The sequence below is a fragment of the Tamandua tetradactyla genome, chromosome X (genome assembly GCF_023851605.1).
Source record: "Tamandua tetradactyla isolate mTamTet1 chromosome X, mTamTet1.pri, whole genome shotgun sequence".
In the NCBI taxonomy this organism is placed as follows: domain Eukaryota; kingdom Metazoa; phylum Chordata; class Mammalia; order Pilosa; family Myrmecophagidae; genus Tamandua; species Tamandua tetradactyla.
Genome location: NC_135353.1, coordinates 51,510,280 through 51,530,429, shown reverse-complemented (window position 1 = coordinate 51,530,429; position 20,150 = coordinate 51,510,280). Strand labels below are relative to the sequence as shown.

The window sequence follows — 20,150 nt, the reverse complement described above, 5'->3', positions numbered from 1 at the left end:
CAGGGCAAGAATAAGATGAATAAGAACTGGAAAAAAACAGATCACTCAAGCACAAGCTATCTACACATCTGGAATAAGTTGAGCCAAGTGTCCAAGAAGAAAATTAGCACAAAGACAATCAACAAGAAAACTCTAAACAAGAGAGAAAAACTGACCTCTAGAAAAAACTCATCAAGATAATAAGATGCCAAGACACCAGTAAAATATTACAAGCCATACAAGAGACAGGAAGATATGGCTCAGTCAATGAAACAAATTAAAACTAATGAGGAGACAGAATTTGGAACAATTATTCAAAGATATTCAAACAAATCTCCTAACTTAATTAAAGGGGATGAAAGAAAATGAGTGTAAAGAGATAAAGGATATTAAGAAGACATCATGTGGGTATGAAGAATTTGAAAATATAAAAAGAAACATAACAGAAATCATGGGAATGACAGACACAGTAGAAGAGAATAAAAATACACAACAGCCATATGACAATATATTTGAAAAGCAGGAGAAAGGATCAGTGACCCAGAAGGCAGGACAGTTGAAATCTACAGACAGAAAAAACAGACATAGAAAAGAATGGGAAAAATTGAGTGGAGACCCAGGGATTCGAATGATAACAGAAAGCACATAAAGGGAATAGTAGAAGAAGTAGAGAATGGGAAAGGGCAGAAAGAATACTTGAGGAAATAATGGCTGAAAGTTTCCTAACTCTTATATAGAGAGTAACTATATGTGTTCAAGAATCACAACATAATCCAAATATAGTAAATCCTAATCTAGCTAGGCCAAGATAAATACTAACAAGGCAATCCTTATCTTCCTCCAGCTCTTAGGGGGAATCCTTTCATTCTTTCACCGTTGACTAAAATGTTTTTGGTGGATTTTTTTATGGCCTTAGTCATGTTCATGAAGCATCCTTCTATTCCTTTATTTTAAAATATTTTTATCAAGACAGGATGCTGGATTTTATCAACTGTCATTTCTGTGTCAATTGAGAGGGTCATGTGGTTTCCCTTTGATTTGTTGATATGGTATTACATTTATTTGATTTTCTTGTGTTGAACCACCTTTGTATAACTGGGATAGAACCCACTTGATCAGGGTGTAGGTTCTTTTGATATGTTTGCTGGTTTAGTTTAAAAATATTTTTGAGGATTTTTTCATCTATATCCATTAAAGAAATTTGTCTGTAACTTTCTTTTTTGTAGTATTATTATCTGGCTTTAGTATTAGTGTAATATCGGCTTGTAATATTGGCTTTTGTGTTAGTTTAGAAGCTGCCAGAATGTAGTATATCAGAAATGGAATGCTTTTATAAAAGAGAATTTAATAAATTACAAGCTTACATTTCTAAGGAAGTGAAAGTATCCAAATTAAGGCACTAACAAGAGGTCATCTTCACTCAAGAAAAGCTGATACTCTCTCGAACAGCTCTTGTCAGCTGGGAAGTCATGTGACTGGCATCCGCTGATCACCTTGCTCCTGTGCGCTCATGCTTTTCACCTCTCTTCTTGTCAGGTGCCCTTCACTTTGCTTCTCTAGGGGTAGCTTTCATCTCTTTGCTTCCCTTGGCTCTCTCCAGGTTCAGGCTTGCTTAACATCTCATGGCAAAATCTGCTGGGATCAAAGCATCACCAAAAATTTGTGTCTCTGTTCTCCACATGTCAGATCAGCTCTGACATTTCTGTCAGCTCTGAGGCTTCTATTGCTTCTGTAGTTTCTCTTGTTTCTGGCTCTCTTCAAAATGTTCCCCATTCTAAAGTCTCTAGTAAACTAATAAAGACCCAGCTGGCATGGGTGCAGTCACATTTCCATGTAATCAAAAGATTACACCCACAACTGGGCACATCACATCACTACTGAGATAACCTAATCAAAAGTTTCCACCCAGCAATACTGAATCAAGATTAGAAGAAACAGCTGTCTCTACAATATGAATTAGGATTAAAGTGTGGCTTTTCTGGGGCATATAATACTTTCAAACCAGCAGAGCTTTATAGAATGAGGTAGGGAATGCTCCCTCCTCTTCAAAACTATTATTATGGAGAAATCTATTTCTCCCTTCAGTTTTGCCAATATTTGCTTCATGTATTTTAGGACACCTGATTAGATGCATAAATATATATGATTAATATTTTCTCTTTTATAGGCTTCCAGTAAACTAATTAAGACCCATGTAGAATGGGTGGAGGCATGTCTCCATCTAATCAAGTTTAATATCCATATTTATTGAGTCACATCTCCATGTAGATAACCTAATCAAGTTTCCAACTCATAGTACTGAATAGGGATTAGAAGAAACTGTTGCTCTCTCAGGATTGATTAGGATTAAAACATGGCTTTTGTAGGATACACACATCCTTTCAAACTGGCAGAGAGTCTTTTAGCTATTTGGGGTCTCCAACCCTGGTGGAGTGGTGTTGAAAAAAATTCTGAGAGGAACACTGTCCAGGGCAGTCAGAACCATGATTCTGAGCCAGGACCTACCATTTCAAACTTGCTGCCCAAAAGCCACACTTGTCACTCAGCCATGATCCACCCATTGTTCCTGGGGAGGAATGCTTCTATTTTTCTCTCCATCTGCAGAAGCCAGACTGTATTGAAGATGCTAGCTTTGATGGTGGGGGATGGGCGCTGGCAAATCCAATGGCACAATTCACTCAGATTTGTTGATGCAACTTCTCAGTTTCCCTGCCACACTCTTTCCTGTATGCAGTGCTTCCCTGGCATACTGAGCCTCAAATCATCGTTTCAGACATTTTTTTTCTATTCCTTTGTTGCTTTTGGAAAACAAATATGTCCTGCAACTCCCTATTCTGCCTTATTCCCCAAATTCTTTCCCTATTGTTTTTGGCATGGGTAGGTTCCAGGGAATCAAACCCGAGCCTCTGGTGTGCTAGGCAAGAATTCTACCACTGAGCCACCATTGCTAGCCCTCTCCTTAAATTTGCTTTTAACTTTTTTTACTGTATAATACAACATATATACAAATCAAAGAAATAAAAAAAGCAATTAAGAAGCTAAAAATGTTGGAGAGAATGTGTAGAAACTGGGACACTTATGCACTGCTAGTGGGAATCTAGAGTGGTGGTTATTATCTCTGGATTTTGAAAGGCTATTTTACATATTTAACCTGATATTTAGAGATAAGAATGAATGATATTAGAGATAAGAATGAAGAATTAACTTGGGGTTAATTCTTAGTGACAGACCTTTCAAAAAGTGGTTACAGGACAGATCCCAGAACGTGTCATGGGCAACTACATGATCCTCTCATATTTTTCCTTCCAACTGCACCAGAATATAGGAGGCTAGAGGGCTTAAATAATTTTTATCATCACAATCAAACTTCTTGATTGAGAAAAATAATATATATACAAAAATCTATAAATTTCAAAGCACAGCACTACAATTAGTTGTAGAATATATATCAGACTTTGATATGGGTTACAATTTCACAATTTTAGGTTTTTGTTCTAGTTGCTCTAAAATACTGGAGACTAAAATTGATATCAATTTAATGATTCAGCATTCATATTCATTTGTTAAATCCTATCTTCACTGTATAATTCTAACATCACCTTTGATCTCTCCATACCTCTCTTTAGGGTTGTTTGGGCTATGGCAATTATAAATTTTTGATATTTTAAAGGTCTGTCACTAATATGGGATTGGGTGATGGAACTATCTGATGTTCTGGAGAGTCTGGGCTAGGTGTACAGACTTATCTGGACCAGGGACTGATCTGGAGTTTGTGGGTTTCTGGAAAGTTGCCCTAGTGCGTGGAACCCTTCTGGAATCTTATATATTGCCCTAGATGTTCTTTAGGATTGGATAGAGTGGTCCTAGTTGGGGGTTGGCAGGTTATGATAGGTAGCAAAGTCTACCTAACCTGCAGCTTGTGTAAGAGCAAACTCCAGAGTAGCCTCTTGACTCTATTTGAACTTTCTCTGCCACTGATACTTTATTAATTACACTACTTTTCCACTTTTGATCAGGATGGAATTGCTGATCCCATGGTGCCAGGTCTGAATTCATCCCTGGGAGACATCTCCCATGTCACCAGGGAGACTTTGACCCTTGGATGTCATACAGGGGAGGGCAATGATTTCACTCACAGAGTTGGGCTTAGAGACACTGAGGCCACATCTGAGCAACAACAGAGGTCATCCAGAAGTAACTCTTAGGCATGCCTATAGGTGGCCTGAGCTTCTCTGTTACCTACATAAGCTTCCCAAGAGTAAAGCTCATGACTGAGGGCATGGCTTATTGATTTGGGTGTCCCTAAAGTTTGACACAGTATCAGGGGATTCCCTGATGGTAAGATTCAATAGTTCCATATTCTTTTTCCCCTTCCTCAGGAAACTTTGCCAATACTTTTTGAATATCTGCTTAATATACTCTAAGATGTTTCCAGGCATTGCAATAATCTATACAATATTAAAGGACCTCTTTCTTATTCTATGCATGCTGTGTTTCAATTGTTCAAATGAACTATACAGATAGGTTGAATTAGATTATGCAATATAGAAAATTTCAGTTCCAGATCAAATAAAACTTTCTTCGATTTGTCTCAAAGAGCATGAGTGGTTCTAAAATATAGACACTGTCTTCCTTATCCCTATGTCCTGAACTACTTTAACCCCAAGTTAATTTTTTTTTTTTTACATGGGCAGGCACCGGAAATTGAACCCGGTCCTCTGGCATGGCAGGCAAGCATTCTTGCCTGCTGAGCCACTGTGGCCCGCCCAACCCCAAGTTAATTCTTCATTCTTATCTCTAATATCATTCATTCTTATCTCTAAATATCAGGTTAAATATGTAAAATAGCCTTTCAAAATCCAGAGATAATAACCACCACTCTAGATTCCCACTAGCAGTGCATAAGTGTCCCAGTTTCTACACATTCTCTCCAACATTTTTAGCTTCTTAATTGCTTAATAGCAGCCATTCTTATAGGTGTGAGTGGTATCTCATTGTAGTCTTGATCTGCATTTCCCTTATAGCCAGTGAAAATCAGCATCTCTTCATGCGGTTTTGAGCCATCTGTATCTGCTCTTCAGAAAAATGCCTATTCACATATTTAGCCCATTTTATAATTGGATTGTTTGTTCTTTTCTTGTTGGGTTGTATTTCTTTGTATATTTCTTTCCAATTCCTACAATGCTTGCTGCAATAGTCTTTTTTTTTTACTTCAGGTTACTCTTGAGCAAAATTCTCTTTGTACTAGCTTCTTTCTATTCTGGGGATCAAAACCATTCTTACTCAAGATTATGTCATCCCTAAGTAAATGCAAAGGATATTGAAAGACCCTTCATATCTCCAAAAATCTGACTGGCTATTTTTGCTGAATGTTCTGTCAAATGGCTCAATGTTAGTCATAGTCCATCTGTCTATCCTGTGCCATTCTACCATAGTATTATACAAATAAAAGGATGGAACTGAACAAAAATTTCATAGAACAATTTTAGTATCCACTAGCAATATATATTTTTAAAAGTCTCAAATCAAAGACCCAATACAATTTTTAAACACAGAATATAATAAGCATAACATGAGTCACCACTACTGACACCATTATCCTACCCTGATATGTATCAGTTCTTTTATCATTTAAGCTATAGATTTAGTGCTTTTTAATATCTTAAAGGGAAACATTAATTACTGAATGTTAGCGTACATAAGCCAAGAGATGTATATAACTTGGAATGTCCTATGCCAGGAAAATAAATCCAAATGACCCTATGTTAACTAAATTAAATGGGGACTAATGGTCAAATGGTATGTGAATATGTGTGAGAGGGTTATTTAGTGGCTCAAAATAAGAATACAGAATATTATAAAACATTACCCTTTATGGGGTTATAGAGCATAATAGGATAAACAAATTGGACAATATAAATTATCTCCTATCTCTAACATAAGAAAGGAATATCAAGAACAATGCCTATGGGAGACTTCTGGGGAAAATGGCAGAGTAATGAGCTCCAGGATTTAATCCCTCTTCCAAAGCACATACTAAACAGACAGAGAATGTCTGAAACAACTACTTTGGGGCTCTAGAGTCCAGAGAAACAGTCTACAGCACCCAAGGAGGAACAGGAAGAAGAGGTTAATGAGCTATGGTAAAGAACAAAGAGTTGATCCGCTTATGCAGTGGCTGCCAGTGCCCATCCCCTCTCTCATGGTTGGAAAGCTAGGGATCCAGCTGCTGGCTAGCTGCCATTATAAGAAAAGGATATAAAAATCTTCCTCTCCAAGAACAGGAATGGGCCTATCTGAGCACTGTTCATCGCTTTTGATTAGCAAATTCGATGGTTGGGTCCTGGCTTTGAGCTACTGTTTCAACTTGCCCTGGACAAATATGATGCTAATCATTGTTTCAACAGTACCTCTCATAGGGGCAGAGCTGACAGAGATTAAAAGACACAGGTCTTACTTAGTTCTATGATGTTGGCATCTTCTGGGCAGACCAAGAAAGTGCAGCTTCAGGAATCATCAAAGAAACTTCTGGTGTCCTTCCTGATCTTCCTCCCTAGGGAACTTTGGAACAGGTCTTCACTCCTTTCATGGGCCCAAGGTTTGGCAGAATGGATTAAAAAGGATGATCCTTCAACATGCCATCTGCAAGAGACATAAATAGGTGTAAACTGAAAGGATAGAAAAAAATGTTGCATGGAAACAGTAACCAAAACAAAGCTGTGTTAGCTATACTCATATTGGACAAAATAAATTTTAAATGCAAAACTGTTACATGAGACAAAGAGGGGCAGGAAATGTTTTGGCTTCAAGATACTGCTGAACTTCAGAGTAAATTCTTCAAAATAATCTTATGCTTAAACATCACCAAAAAATTATGACATACTATGAAACAGGAAAATATGGCTCAGTCAAGGGAACAAATTAAAACTTCAGAGTAGACACAGAATATGAAACATCTAATCAAATATATTCAAACAAATTGCCTAAATCAATACAAGGAGATGAAGGAAGATATGCCTAAATAGATTGAAAAATATTTAAAAGACACTGTGTAAGCATAAAAGAAAACATTCAAAAATATAAAAAGAAATATAACAAATTGTGAACATGAAAGTTACAAGAGAAGGAATTGAAAATAAAGTAGAGGCATACAATAGCAGATCTGAGCAGACAGAAGAAAAGATCAGTGAACTTGAAGACAGGACATCTGAAATCATACAGAGAGAACAGATAAAGAAAAGAATGGAAAAAAATTGAGTAATGTCTCAGGAAATTGTATGCCCAAAAGATGCCCATTAACATATGCATCATGTATGTCAAGAAGGAGAAGAAAAAGAAAAAAGGAAAGAAAAAATATTTGAGGAAATAATGACCAAAAATTTCCTGAATTTTATGAAAGAACTAAATATATATGTCCAAGATTTGCAACATATGCTAAAGAGAATAAATCCTAATAGACCTACTCGAAGACACATACTAATCAGAATGCAAATGCCAAAGATACAGAATTCTGAGAGCAGCAAGAGAAAATTGATTTGTCACATCCAAAGGATCATCAATAAGACCAAATGCTGATTTCTCATCAGAAACCATGGAGGCAAGGTGGCAGTAGTCTGCTACATTTAAGATACTGAGAGAAAAACTGCCAGCCAATAATTCTTTATCCAGCAAACTGTCTTTCAAAATTGAGGAAGAGTTTAAAATATTCACAGATATACAGAAATTTAGGGTTTGTCAACATGAGACCTCTTCTTCAAGAAACAAAAAATGGAGTTCTGCAAGCTGAAAAGAAAAGACAGGTGAAAGATACTTGGAGTAGAGTGAATAAATGAAGATTATCAGTAAGGGTAACTAAAATTGTATAAAGAAAGACACAAAAGATATGATATATAAAAACCAAAGTATAAAATGACTAAACTAATGCTGGCCTATAATAATAACACTGCATGTCAATGGATTAAACTCCCCAAGCAAAAGACATAGATTTGGCAAAATGGATGAAAAAGGATGATCCATCTATATGCTGACTCAAGAGACTCACCTTAGACCCCAAACCATAAATAGCTGCAAACTGAAGGGTGGAAAAAGATATTCCACACAATCACTGAAAAAGAGCTGAGGAAGCTATATTAGTATAGTATATTAGTATAGGACAAAATGTATCTTAAATGCAAAACTTATGTGAGACAAAGAGGCATTATATATTAGTAAAAGGGGCAATCCATCAAGAAGAAACAACAATCATAAATATTTCTGCACCTAACCATGGTGTCCTGAAGTACAGAAGGCAAACACTGGCAAAACTGAAGTGCCAAATAGATGTCTCTAAAATTATAATTAGAGATTCCAATACACCACTCTCATCAACAGATAAAACATCTTGACAGAGTATCAATAAGGAAACAGAGAACTTGTTAGCGGTGGGCATTAAGGAAAATTCTGTCATAACAGTATCTAGATACAAGCTTAAGGAATAGGTGCTTCAAAGACTAAATTCCAGTGGTAACACATTAACATATCAAAATATACAGGCCTCAAAAAGTGTTGCCAAACATACAGCAAAATGAGAAAGTGATGGCCCAGGTGAGGGAGAACATTAGAGTATTAAAAGCCATCATTAAGGAAGACCACACATAGAACATATCTGAAAAAAACTTTTTAAAAATGGTCTAAATATGCTCAAAGAGTTAAGAAAAACAAGGAAAAAGAACTAAAGGAAATCAGGAAAACAAAAGCTGAGCACAAAAATAATGTAAATAGAGAGTTGAAAATTATGAAAAGAAACAAACAGAACTGAAGACCACAGTGACACAAGTTAGAAATTCCCTAAAGGGGAATTATAAGCAGATTGGGCCTGGAAGAAGAAATAATCCAAGTACTTGAAGACAAAACAATTGAAATCATTCAGTCTGAAAATCAGAAAGAAGAAAGGATGAAGAAAAGTGAACACAGTTTGAGGATCCTGTGGGATACCATCAAGCATACCAGTATAAGCATCTGTGTGAATATCAGAAGAAAGAGAAAAAGGGCCAGAAAGAATATTCAAAGAAATAATGGCTGGAAACATACCAAATTAAATGAAAAACAGAATAAATACATCCAAAAATTCACAGTGAATTCCAAGGAGGATAAACCCAAAGAGATTCCTGCCATTGAATAGTATAATCAAACTGTTGAATGCCAAAGAAGAGAGAATTCTGAAAGCTGAAAGAGAGAAGCTACATGCCACATATAAGAGACCATCAGTAAGATTAAGTGCTGATTTCTCTTCAGAAACCATAGAGCAAGAAGGCTGTAGAAAGACATACTTAAAATGCTGAAAGTAAAAAAAAAAAAAAAAAAAAAAAGCCAACTAAGAAATTTACATTTGGCAAAACTGTCTTTCAAAAATGAAGGATAGGGTGGGTCATGGTGGCTCAGTGGCAGAATTCTCGCCTGCCATGCTGGAGACCTGGGTTTGATTCCCGGTGCCTGCCTTTGTGAAAAAAAAAAGCGAAGGAGAGGTAAAGATATTCCCAGATAAAGAAAACCTGAGGGAGTGCATCACCACTAAACTGGTCCTACATCAGATGCTAAAAAGAGTTCTTCAGGTTGAAAGAAAATGACAATAGGCAATACTGAGGTTTCATGAAGAAATAAAGACCTCCAGTGAGGGTAATGACATGGGTACATATAAAAACAAGTACTGCTGAGCTTTGTGGTTTGTATATATACTTTTTACAGGAACTAAAAGGCAAATGCATAAAATGTAATGATAAGTCACAGGGTTTGGACTCAATGTATAAACATGCAATTGTGACAAAAACTACATAAAGTTAGGGGAATGGAGATGTATGGAAATATATTTTGTGTATACTATTGAAGTTATGTTGGTATCAAAACACACGAGATTGTTATTATTTTAGGATTTTATATTCAAGTCTTGTGTTAACTACAGAGAATATCAGAGATACGCAAGCTCATAGGGCAGAAATTAGAGTACAGGTTGCTAGAGATAGAGTGTAGGGGGGAGTGTGGGATTAATGCATAATGGTTGTAAGGTTTCTGTCTGGGGAGATTGGAAATTGCTAGTATTGAATGGTGGTGAGGGCATCCTAATATAATGAATGTTATGCATCTCATTGAATTGTATGCATTAGAGTGGTTGAGATAGGAAAGTTTATATTGCATACATGTTCCCACAATTTTAAACAATAAAGTAACTAAAGAAACAATGATAATTAAATGCAATATACACTCCTGGACAAGATCTAACAAAGAAGTATAAAAAGCTCAAAGAGACATTATTGGGAAATGAAAAATATTCTATTACAAATTGTAAGTTTTATATCAATGTTATATTTCTTGAACTTGATAACTGCATTTAAGGTGGTTACAAAAGTGAGTATCTTTTTTCTTAGGAATGTGCATCTCAGTACTCAAGGGTTCAAAGAACATGATGCTTTCCACCTATGTTCCAATGTTCAGAAAACAGATAAAAAGAAAGGAAGGAAGGAAGGAAGGAAGGAAGGAAGGAAGGAAGGAAAGGAATGTTTTGGTGTTTTAAATGTTGCTGGAATGCAATATACCAGAAATGGAATGGCTTTTAGAAGGGAATTTATTAAGTTACAGGCTTGTAAGGCCATCAGAAAATGTCCAAACTAAGGCATGTAGAGAATGATACCTTGAATAAAGGTACCTCAAGAAAAGCTGATATCTGTCACATGGGAAAGCATGTGGCTGGCATCTTCTGGCCTTTGTTCCTGATTCTATTGCTTCCAGCATCTGATGCCAGTGGTTTTCTCTTTAAGCATCTGTGGGCCTTCACTTACCTCCTCCAGGACACAACTCTGGGTTCTGGTTTGCTTACCATCTCATGGGAAGGCAAATGGTGATATCTGCCAGGCTCTGTATCTCCAAACATCATGCCTAGGCATCTGCTATCTGCCAGAACTCCAAGCACCTTCAAATGTCTGTGTCTCTTTCAGCTCTGAAGCAACTGTTCTCCAAACATCTGAATCTCTGTGGGCTCTGAAGCCTTTTCCAAAATGGTTCCTTCTTAAAAGACTCCACAGAGGGACCCATCTTGAATATGTGGAGACATCTCAATGGAAAACACCTAATCAAAAGTTCTCACCCACAATTGCATAGGTCCCATATCCATGGAAACAACTTAATCAAAAAGATCTCACCAAAAATATTGAATCAGGATTAAAGATCATGGCTTTCAGGGGTATACAACAGTTTCAAACTGGCACATGGCAGATGCAGAAAAATGCTAAAACTGGTGGATCTGTAAATCTGGGGGAGGTAAAGGTATGTTGAAATTCTCTGTATGGGGTTTGTATTATTTTTGTAACTGTACTGCAAGTTTGAAATATTTCAAAATAAAAAAAATTTAAAAATAAAAATAATGGGCTCACCATGCAGCAATTTTTCTTAGAGTTCCTATTAAGGGACTTTGCAGAGGAGTTTAAATGCCAGTGTAAACAGGATGATCTGAAGGGCTTGTATTTCAGTCAGCTGGATAATGATGAACAGCATTCATATTTTTTCATGCTAATAACCAGATTTTATGAAATGGCTGTGAAAGATAAGCAGGATGCTTATAAAGTAATATATTGAACACTCCTGCTATTAAGTCATATGCTATGGCCTACTAGAACATAAGGACTATTTTTGTCTAACAGTTAACAAATGTTCAATAAAAGAAAATATCAATCTAATTATGTGTCTATGGCCAGAACCTTCTTAATGTGACAACTGTATTTGCACTTGTATTAGTTTTTACTGCTGCTTAAATATATTGACACAAACTTAGTGGCTTAAAGAATAAAGACATAATTCTGTAGGCTACAAGTCAAAATGTTAGCTAAAATTAAGGGGTTAGGATGGCTATATTCCTTCTAGATGAATCCTACATTCCCTTGTTCATGACCCCCTTCTTCCATATTGAAACTAACAACATTGCATCTCTTCACACTGTTCCCATCTTCAGATCTCTCTCTCTCTCTCTCTAATCAGATCTTGGAAAGCTTCTCTGATTTTAAAGGCTCAGGATTAGATTGGTCCCACCCTGATATTCCAAGATAATCTCTTCATCTCAAACCCCATAAGTTTAATCATGTCTGCAAATTCCATTTACCATGTAAGAGTGTGGACATCTTAGTGGACCATTGATTAGCCTACCAGAGCTCTGGACACTAGTTTCATAAATTTCATTTCTAGCATAATGAAAACAAAATATCTAAATGTTTTTGGATTGGTGATATGTGGTCTACATATAAGGATCCTGCTTGGTATAATTTCAATACTTAAGTATAATATCTGCTAGCTGTTATTTAACTGGAGAAAGGGATGGAAATGTATGTACAAAATGGCAGTTTTTATTTATTAATTAAATAAACATTTAGTAAGCATTTACATATATCTGGCACTGTGCTTCTTATTAAGCATATTGCAATGAATAAGAAGTAGTCCTTGCCTTCTAATCTCAAAGAATAGTGGAAGAGACACACAACAAGAAAACTGATAGTTGTATAGTAGGTACAATTACACATAAGAGTAAGGTCATCTACATGTTTTTAATTTCAACTGTTAATAATGGCAAACAAAAAGCAACCAGAGGAGTAAAGCCTTCTGATAACAGAAACTTCCAAGTAAGACAACTGGAATATGTTCCATTCCCTCCCTAATTTCAGGTTAGTTTTAAAATTCATCATGCTACAGCTCCATAAACTATTTTGATAATGCCATTAGCAGGCATTATTGTTGTTCTAAGGCCACAGTATTTCTAGGATTTCAGTATTAATCACACTGAACAGCAGTAAAGAAAAGAAAATAACTAAAGCAATAGACATACACTTAATTTTCTTTAAAGTACAATGCAAAGTTTTGAATATGAAAGCCTGAACTTTGAGCAAAAACAAATTTACAGATTATTATTAACCATAAATATTAATCCATTGATGTGAGAAGTGACATGCTTGTGGTGACCCATGTGGATAGGCCTAGGATATGGACATAAAAATACCAAACAAAGGCAATGTAAGAAAATAATAATCCAGACCCAAACTGTGGCAGACACTGTACTACCTGCTTCAAAAAATTGTTTCCACTAATATCTATAGAGAAGAGGTTGGATGTTCACAACAGAGGTTGCAAATTTGTCAATAGGCCACAATTGTTTTACAGATGTCCAGTGATTTAGAAAAATCTAAAATAGAAATTGGATTTCAATTTCTAAAATAGAAATTAAAATCCAAATTTCAAGTTTCTTTTGAAAGCTAAAAATATGTGGCATATGTGTATCTGCATTACCATGGGCAACAATCTGTGTTAGATGCATAGAGATTGCCCTATTTAAGGTGGGCTTATGTTCTCCAGTTTGGCAGGTTCTGCCATTCTCTCTTTACACAAAGTTGTCTAACTTGCTTGAATTATTTTCCTGGGCTTTGTAGGTAAACTGTGCTTTATAATGTTTTGTCAGCATAATATTTGCATTTTGCTCTATATATTTATGATAAAAACATTAATTCTTGCTTATGGAAACTGTTTATCACTTAGTATGGAATTCATTTCAAAATATGCATAGTTATATTTTTATAAAGCCTCGACTTTAGTTCCTATGAGGTATTCTTATGAACAGATACCTACACTGAATAGACATAATGTATATTGGTATGTACTTTCATGTTACCCAGATGATGGAGTTATAGAAATAAGTGGCACTTCTTACAAAAAAAAGGTGAGCACACCAATTGCTGTATCGATGATTATCTCTTACAAAAAGTACTTGCATCCCATAAACCCACTATTACCCACCCCTCAATGGAAATTAATAACAGGAAATGGAAAATGAAGTTTTGACATTAATGTTCTTCAGCCAGGATGTTCTTTCAAATTTAAAAGGCTATTGTTATAGTGGGATATTCACATGGAAAAATAACGGAATGTGACCCTGCAATGCAGCATACAAAAAAACTTAAAAGACTATTGTTAGTGGGAACTTAGAAGAGAAAAAAGTGAGTTACTCCATGTGCTGGGAAAGCCAAAGAATCCAAGGATTGCCAGCAAGCCAGCGCCAAAACAGTATTAACCTTAGGAGAAAACATGATCTTGCCAACAAAATTTGACTTGAACTTTAGGAATCTGACCATATTTTGTGAAATAAACCTTGTGAGTAACTTTGGGATACATGGAAATTTAAAAAATAAGATTCTGTATGTACTTTGGATATTAAAACTTTATTGGAGTGAGTGGCATTATCAAAATGATGACACAAGACATCCTTTGAAAAAAACTTCCCCAGAGATTTAGCCCGTGGAAAGACAAATCTCACTTGTTTAGAACTCTAGAGGATGGTAGGGACTGGAAAAATACTCCAAAAACGTTGAATTGAAGGAAGAGGAAAATACCAAAAAGGAAACTTCCATCCCTTGCCCACCAATCCACTCTCTTCTTCATTTGATGCCACACAGCTTGGGTAGTTGTCAAGACAGTGGCCCAGATCCCTCCCATTTCCCACAAGGTACAGTGGCAATACAACTCCATGCATATCTAGGGACAAAAACACAAGTTCACAGAAACCCAGAGCAGAAAATGTGCAACTGAAGTGTGCTGTATAAAAAACAGTACCCCTCAGGAAAAGGGGACGGGGGACAGGGAAAGAGTTTGCAGTAAAACCTTGGCTGGAAAGTGCAGCACTCACTCTGTCCAGTTTCTGTTGACTGAACCACCTAAACGCAAGACAGACATTTCTGGAGTGACCCAACTTTCTGGATTGACCCTATCTGAGAACCCCAGTTGGGATGCCCTACTGGGAAAGCATCAGAAGTAGAGAGGCTCACAAAGTAAAAGGGGGAATTAAATTGAACTGCTGTAAGAGTGGAGGTTCCCAGATTTGAAAGAATTTAGTAAAATGGGGCAGTGAGTGAGGAAAAGAATTTTTAAAAATTGTAGTTGCTAAGGAGAAAATACAACACAGAAACAATGAGCTAGTTTGCAAACTGCTTGAATGTGATATATCAGAACTGATATTGCTTTCAAAAAGGGAAATTTGATAAATTACAAGTTTACAATTTTAAGGAAGTGAAAGTGCCCAAATTAAGGCACTAACAAGAGGTTACCTTCACTCAAGGATGGCTGATGGGTCAGGAATACCTCTGTCAGCTGAATAGTCATGTAGTTGGCATCTGCTAATGCTCCTGTGTTCTGTTGCTTTCAGCCTCTCTTCCTGTGGGTGCCCCTTACTTTACTTTTCCAGGTCTGACTTTCATCTCTTGCCTTTCCTTGGCTTTCACCAAGCTCTCACTTGCTTAACATCTCATGGTTGCATCTGTTGGGCTCCAAGCATCTCCAAACATCTGTGCCTCTGTTCTCCATGTGCCCACATCTAAGCTCTGCTGTGAAGTATTTGTTGCTCTGAGGCTTCTGTCATTTATGTAGGCTCTGTCATTTCTGGCTCTCTTTCTAAAATCTTTCCTCTTTAAAAGCATTCTAATTAACTAATCAAGACCCACCTGGAATGGGTAGAGTCACATCTCCATTTAATCAAAAGTTAACACCCAAAATTGGATGTGTCACATCTCCATGAAGACAATCTAATTAAAATATTCCAATCTACATTATTGAATCAGGATTAAAAGAAACAGTTGCCCTGATAAGACTGAATCAAGATTAAACATGGCTTTTCTGGAGTACATACTTTCTGATTGGCACAAACAAACAGAACAAATCAAGATTCCAAGAGAATGAACACAGGAAAGAAAGTTTTCTCCTTGATGTGATACAATTATATAAAATTGCAATCTTAAAATTCAACCATATATCCAGGGTAAGAAGAAAATGAAATTAGCCATGAAAATCTGATCAGGTAAGCGTGTGCTATTCTACAGGTCTAGAATAAGTTGGCCTAAGCAACAAAGAAGAATCTTAACAAAATCCAATAATAAATAATACCATAAACAAGAGGGAGTAATTGACCTCCAGAATTAACACATCAAGTAAATCAGATGCCTAGTCATCAACAAAAAACTTCAAGACACATTAAGAAACAGGAAGTTATAGCTGAGTCAAGAGAACAAATTGAAATTGCAGAGTAGACAGAATTTAAAAGAACTAATCAAATTTGTTCAAACAAATCCCTTCAATCATTTCAAGGAGATGAAGGAAAATATGCACGAAAAAGGATATTAATAAGAGAATGTGTGAGCATAAAGAAGAATTTGAAAGTATAATAAGAAATTTAATAGAACTTATTGGGGTTAAAGTCACAATAATAGAGTTAAAAATACCCTAAAGACCAATAACAACAGATTTGAAGAAGTAGAAGAAGAATTAGTGAATTAGAAGGCATGATAGTTGAAATAATACAGTTAGAAGAACAGATAAAAAAAGGAATGTAAAAGACTTAGAAGTTGCTAAGTGATTTAGATGACAGCATGAAGTACACAAGCATAAATGTCATGGGTGTCTCTGAAAGACAAGAAAAGGTAAAAGGGGTAGAAAGGATATTTGAAGAAATAATGACTGAAAATTTCACAACTCTTATGAAAGACATAAATACACATGTCTAAGAAGAGCAAAAATCTCCAAAAAGTATAAATCCTAATAGACCTACTCTGAAACTTATACTAATCAGAATATTAAATGCGAAAGATGAAAAGACAATCCTAAAAGCAGATTAGTAGGTTATAGATGTGAAATGTTAAACATAAACCTCAGTGTAACCACAAAGAAAGAAATTAACATGCAGAAATAGAAATATGGAAGGGAAAACTCAGTTACATCACAAAAGTTCAAATATTCAGAAAATGATGTAACAATAAAGACAGGAGATTTAAAAAAAATAAAAATGAAATGACAAAATGGCTGAAGCAATTACTGCCTTTGCAGTTATAATATTATTGAATGTAAATGGATTAAATTTCTCAATCAAAAGAAAATGGATAAAAAACATGACCCAAATGTATACGATTCTTAAGAGACTCATCTTAGACATAAAGACACAAATAAGTTGAAAATGAGAGTTTGGAAAAAGATATTTTGAGCAAACAATAACTAAAAAAGAGTTGGTATAACTACACAAATAGACTATAAGTTAAAAGCTGTAATGAGAGACAATGGATGACAGCATATATTAATAAAATGGGCAATGTTCCAAGAAGAAATGAAAATCCTAAATATGTATGCACCTATTCAGGTACTCCAAAATAAATATGTGATGCAAACACTGGCAATACTGAAGGGTGAAATAGACAACTCTACAAAATAGTGCGAAAGTTCAATAGATGGATAGAATCATCAATAGATAGAACATCTAGGAAGAAGAACAATAAGGAAAAAGAGAACGTGAATAATATGATAAATGAACTAGACTTAACAGACATATACAGAACAATGCCCCCCAAAATAGTAAGATAAACATTCTTTTCCTGTGAGCATGGGTCGTTCTCCAGGATAGACCATATGTTGGGTCACAAAATTTCTAAATAATTTTTAAAAGATTTAAAATACACACCACACTTCTCTGGCCACAGCTGGATATAAATGTAGGCAGAGAACCAGAAAATCCACAAATATATGGAAGTTAGACAGCACAATCTTGAACAATATGTGGGCCAAAGAGAAATTGCAAGAGAAATCAGTAAATATCGCAAAAAAAAAAAATGAAAATAAAAATACAATGTATGGAAAGTTATGGGATTCAGTAAAGAAAGAATTGAGAAGTGTCAGAGATGATATGTAGAAATAAGAACACTTTTCCATTCCTGGTGGCAATATAAGATGTTGTAGATGTTGTGGAAGAGTTTCCCAACTCCTCAGGAAGCTAAGTTTAGAATTCTGTATGAATGAGCAATCTTGTTACTAGGTATATAACCAGAAGAATTGAAACCATATATTTGCACACCAATGTTCATAGCAAAATTATTTATGATTGTCAAAAGGTGGAAGTAACACATGTCCATCAAACAATGAATGGATAAATAAAATGTGGTATATTCATATGATGTAATAATATTTAGGTGTAAAAAAGAATGAAGTCCTGATGCATGTGATAACATGGATAAGCCTTGAAGATATTATGTTGATTAAAATAAACCAGAAAGAGAAAGATAACTATTTTATGATTTCACTGTTAAGAATTAATTATAGTAAGCAAACTCATAGAGTTACCATCTAGATTATACTTTACCAGGAGGCACATTGGGTTAGAGGATGGGGAGTTGATGCATAATTTGTATAGAATTTCTATTTAGGTTAATGGTAAAAGTATGGAAATGGATGGTGATGATGTTATCACATTACTGTGTGATCAATAGCATTGAACTGTATAGGTGAATGTGGCTAAAAGAGGAAACTTTAGTATGTATATAGTACTAGAATAAAAATTAAAAGATAAAACACAGGACTATACATCACAGTGTACCCTATTGCAGATGATAGACTATGGCTAACAGTACAATGATAATAATGCTCTTTTATTAATTAATATATGATACTAATACAAGGTTTTAGTAATAGCTATTTATGTGAGGAAAAACACCTAATGTAAAGAAGCCATTTCAATATTTGTTCATCTACTGTAACAAAGGCAACTACTGTTTAAAAACAAGTTTTATTTTTAAAAGTGCTATCATTAATAGTAACAAATGTTCCACACCAATATTAGTTGTTGGTGATGGGGTGATATTCAGGAATACTGCATTTTATGCATGTTTGTTCTGTAAATTCACAACGTTTAACATAAAAAGAAGAAAAGAAATAATTAATGAACTATAAGCTGTTATAGAATACATGATAAAAATCATTGAAATTATTGTAACATGAAAAATTAAATTTCATATTTTAAGTCAATTACTTATGCAGAAATTCATTAAGAAGGGCTAAACTTTGAATAAAAATATTGAAAAATCCCTTTCGTTGCTTCTACCATTAAACTAACAAAGAGGACTGAATATATAAACTTCCTGAAAAATGTTTCAATTTCAAGTTGATTTGACAGGAAATACTGTCATTGATTAAAGAGCACAAAAATCACAATATGCCACTTCAACAAAGAAATAAAAACTATGATTGTTACTTAAGATTAATCACTGCACAAGAAAGTATGTCCTTTCTTGAAATCTTTTAGCACATATTCAGAAGAAATTTAATAGAGACTTTCCAAACTTGACAACCTTCCTAAAAGTGCATATGATATGACTGTGTTCAGAAGCTTAAAAAAAAGTTTAAATATCAATTTATAAATTCAATCAGCCATGCTTGTGGAATGATTAAATGTTATTTCTCTGTTTTCTTTAGAAAATGATACTATAAAATAATTGTCACTTGAAGAGGGAATCAAAAGCCTGTGACCAAAGAAACAGGGGATAAAAGCATTTCAGAGATGTGACAGGCAGTCAATTAATTTATACATTTTTTCTGGACTTTGTGCTTGTGGTCTTTATCAGCACAGGATTTGTAAGTCATTGTGATTTCTTTTCCCATTCTCAATAAATAGTCATATTCATTAAGAAATGCATAGGCAGGTGTGGATGAATGTTTTAAGCTTGGGCCCCACTAATCTGCACAACCTGACCTTATTCTGAGATCTCTCTGCTAAGACGAATATATGTAAAAGCCCTGGAATAGAACAGACATTTAAGATGGATCCAAGAAGTGTTCATTCTCTCACATTCAGTATTTCTTCATACAAATTTAACCAATGAATAGATAAAGCCCCACATTCAATACATTTTCTATCCCTAAGACTTAAAGTTCAGGGGCTTTCTTTCTATATATTCAGATATAGACAGGCTTCAAATAAGTTTAAACAACATTTGACCATACCTCCAGTTTCTCCTTATGCAGAATGAGGTTCATAAAACCTCCTTGTTGTTCAGAGATTTTACTGTGAAGGTAAATTAAAGAATGGGGGAGGCTTGTTTTGAGCTCTTCTTACAAAAAGATACACAATGTTTCCAAAGAACAAATATTCTTGTAAAATGTTCAGAAATCTGGAAGGCTGTTTGGTTCAAAAGGTGAGAAAAGATACTGCCTAGCAAATGTAGTGACAATCTTTGGGTTGCATCCTAAGCCTATTAAACTGTCAGTGCTGAATTATCAGAATATCAAGAAAGATGCTAATGAGCATCTGTGCTTCAGCTTTCCTTGCCATTTGGCAAACAGTAACACAAAAAGAAAATGGT

At 35.2% G+C, this 20,150-nt stretch overlaps 1 long non-coding RNA gene across 1 annotated transcript; it reads right to left on the bottom strand.

Annotated features, from left to right (window-relative positions):
- Positions 1 to 1,349: 1,349 nt before the first annotated feature.
- Positions 1,350 to 19,846, bottom strand: LOC143670651 (uncharacterized). The gene is made up of 3 exons (XR_013169421.1): positions 19,792 to 19,846; positions 6,437 to 6,621; positions 1,350 to 1,614 (listed from the first exon to the last, which is right to left on the bottom strand). It is a non-coding gene; the product is annotated as an uncharacterized LOC143670651 (long non-coding RNA).
- Positions 19,847 to 20,150: the final 304 nt, after the last annotated feature.